A 3,647-nucleotide genomic window follows, 5' to 3' on the forward strand; every position below is an offset into this window, starting at 1 on the left:
CCCACTGTTGGGTAGGGACTGTCTCTATATGTTGCCAACTTGTACTTCCCAAGCGCTTAGTACAGTGCTCTGCACACAGTAAGCGCTCAATAAATATGATTGAATGAATGAATGAATGAATGGTAACTGAGGCACAGAGAAGTTAAGCGACTTGCCCAAAGTCACACAGCTGGCAATTGGTGGAGCTGGGATTTGAACCCATGACCTCTGACTCCAAAGCCCGGGCTCTTTCCACTGAGCAACACTACTTCTCCTGTTAAGCGCTTGGGAGAGTACAGTTGAACAATAGAACAGACACATTCCCTCCCCACAATGAGCTTACAGTCTAGAGGAGCCCCATTGGGTATTCATTCAATCGTATTTATTGAGCACTTACTGTGTGCAGAGCACTGTACTAAGCGCTTGGGAAGTACAAGTTGGCAACATATAGAGACGGTCCCTACCCAACAGTGGGGTATTCACCCAGGCTGTTGCCCCAGGTAAGGAGATGCAGAGAAGGGGCATTGGTGGTTCAGTGGTAGAATTCTCGCCTCCCACGCGGGAGACCTGGGTTCGATTCCCGGCCAATGCAGGATTTGTATTTTAGAGAAGCAGCGTGGCTCAGTGGAAAGAGCCCGGGCTTTGGAGTCAGAGGTCATGGGTTCAAATCCCGGCTCCGCCAATTGTCAGCTGTGTGACTTGGGGCAAGTCACTTAACTTCTCTGGGCCTTAGTTACCTCATCTGTAAAATGGGAATGAAGACTGTGAGCCCCCATGGGACAACCTGTTCATCTTGTGACTTCTCCAGCGCTTAGAACAGTGCTTTGCACATAGTAAGCGCCTAATAAATGCCATCATTATTATTGTTATTAATGGTTAGAGAGGGGCCAGTGAGGAGAGGGGGGGCCCCTGGCATGGGTCGTGGGATCAGAAGGAGAAGATTCTGGGAGCTATGGGGACGTTGTAGGCCTGCTGGGGGGTTCCTGTGGTGAGAAGGGATCCTGGGGTGGGGTCTAAGGGTGGGCAAACTGACCCTCAGAGCAATCCCCCTGACTTATGGAGCGCCTGGCCGAGTACCCACCCCCCTCCCTGGCCGTTCCGCCAAACGGCGTGAAGTCAGACGGCCCCTCGCTGGATGCTAACCCCGGGCACGGCTAGGTTGGAACACATACAAGCAGCATGGCTCAGCGGAAAGAGCACAGGCTTTGGAGTCAGAGGTCATGGGTTCAAATCCCAGCTCTGCCACTTGTCAGCTGTGCGACTTTGGACAAATCACTTAACTTCTCTGTGCCTCAGTTCCCTCATCTGGAAAACGGGGATTAAGACTGTGAGCCCCCCGTGGGACAACCTGTAACCTCACCAGTGCTTAGAACAGTGCTTTGCATATAATAAGCGCTTAATAAATGCCATCCTTATCCAGCACTTAGAACAGTGCTTTGCACCTAGTAAGCGCTTGAGAAGCTTGAGAAGCAGCGTGGCTCAGTGGAAAGAGCCCGGGCTTTGGAGTCCGAGGTCATGGGTTCAAATCCCGGCTCCACCAACTGTGCCTCAGTCTTCTCTGTGCCTCAGTCACCTCATCTGTCAAACGGGGATGAAGACTGAGAGCCCCCCGTGGGCCAACCTGATCACCTTGTATCCTCCCCAGCGCTTAGAACAGTGCTTTGCACATAGTAAGCGCTTAATAAATGCCTTTAAAGAAAATCCCATCATTATTATTATACCAGATTCTCCCTCCCTGAACTATCATCCCCATTTTGGTTTCAACTCTGGGGAGCAGGGAGGATTCTGGCATCTGGGTAGGGATGAGGGAGCGAGAGCGTCTCTCCAGGTCTTACTGGGGGAAAGGGAGCAGGACCAGTAGGTAAGACCGTGCACAGTGGCATTCCTGGGAGTGATCAGTGGTCCACCCCCCTGAGTGCTCTGTCTACTACAGAGTCAGTGGAAGGCGGGAAGGGTAGCAGGATGGCCCTAAGAGGCGTAGTGGAAGGCAGCATGGCCTAGTGAGAGAAGCAGCGCGGCTCAGTGGAAAGAGCCCGGGCTTTGGAGTCACAGGTCATGGGTTCGAATCCCAGCTCTGCCACATAATAATAATAATAATAATGATGGCATTTATTAAGCGCTTTCTATGTGCAAAGCACTGTTCTAAGCGCTGGGGAGGTTACAAGGTGATCAGGTTGTCCCACGGTGGGCTCACAGTCTTAATCCCCATTTTCCAGATGAGGTAACTGAGGCCCAGAGAAGTGAAGTGACTTGCCCAAAGTCACACAGCTGACAATTGGCGGAGCCGGGATTTGAACCCATGACCTCTGACTCCAAAGCCTGTGCTCTTTCCACTGAGCCACGCGCCACATGTCTGCTGTGTGACCTTGGGCAAATCATTTCACTTCTCTGAGCCTCAGTTACCTCACCGGTAAAATGGGCATTAAGACTGTGAGCCCCACATGGGACAACTTGATCACCTTGTATCCCCCCAGTGCTTAGAACAGTGCTTTGCACATAGTACTTAACAAATGCCATTATTATTATTATTAGTGGATAGAGAACAGGCCTGGGAGCCACAAGGTCCTGGGTTCTAGTCCCAGTCCTGCCGCATGTCTGATGTGGGACCTTGGATAAGTCACTTCACTTCTCTGAGCCTCAATCACCTCATCTGTAAAATGGGGATTAAGAGTGTGAGCCCCATGTGGGACAGGGACTGCGTCCAACCTGATTAACTTGTACCTATCCCAGTGCTTAGAATGGTGCTTGGCACATAGTAAGCGCTTAATAAGTACCGTAATCATCATCAGGATGTTGACCCTCCTGGATATCCAGCCTCATGGTTTGGGGTGGGTCATCTAACATCATAACAACAACAGCAACAACAATAATAATTGTGGCTTTTTAAGTGATATTTGTCAAGTGCTTACTGTGTGTCCAACACTGTTCTAAGCGCTGGGGCAGATACAAGATAATCAGGTTGGACTCGGTCCCTGTCCCGCATAGGGTGAGCCCACAGTTGTGTAGGGACCGTCTCTATATGTTGCCAACTTGTACTTCTCAAGCGCTTAGTACAGTGCTCTGCACACAGTAAGTGCTCAATAAATACGACTGAATGAATGAATGAATAGGGTTCACAGCCCACTTAATCCCCATTTTACAGATGACAGAATTGAGGCCCAGAGAAGTGAAGTGACTTGCCCAAGGTCACACAGCAGACAAGTGGTGGAGCTGGGATTAGAACCCAGGTCCTCTGGTTCCCACATCCATGATTTTTCCATTAGGCCATGCTGCTTCCCATTTGATAAGCATTTACTAGGTGCTTAGCACTGTACTAAGTGTTAGAGTAGATACAAGATAATCAGATCCAAAGAGTCCCTGTCTCACAGTCTAAGTAGGAGGGAGAACAGGTATTTCTCCGGACTTTCCCTCCAGTAGCCCATTATCAATTAATGGTATTTACTGAGCACTTATTGTATGCAGAGCACTGTACTAAGCACTTGGGAGAGAAGCAGTGTGGCTCAGTGGAAAGAGCCCGGGCTTGGGAGTCAAAGGTCATGAGTTCTAATCCCGGCTCCACCACTTGTCAGCTGTGTGACTTTGGGCAAGTCACTTAACTTCTCTGTGCCTCAGTTACCTCACCTGGAAAATGGGGATTAAGACTGTGAGCCCCACATGGGACAACTTGA

General features: G+C 50.0%; 1 non-coding gene across 1 annotated transcript; it reads left to right on the forward strand.

The window, feature by feature from the left end:
• The first annotated feature begins 500 nt into the window (after nt 1–500).
• Nucleotides 501–571, forward strand: TRNAG-CCC. Its single transcript has one exon. It is a non-coding gene; the product is annotated as a tRNA-Gly (tRNA).
• Nucleotides 572–3,647: the final 3,076 nt, after the last annotated feature.

Source organism: Tachyglossus aculeatus, chromosome 7 (genome assembly GCF_015852505.1).
Source record: "Tachyglossus aculeatus isolate mTacAcu1 chromosome 7, mTacAcu1.pri, whole genome shotgun sequence".
In the NCBI taxonomy this organism is placed as follows: Eukaryota; Metazoa; Chordata; class Mammalia; order Monotremata; family Tachyglossidae; genus Tachyglossus; species Tachyglossus aculeatus.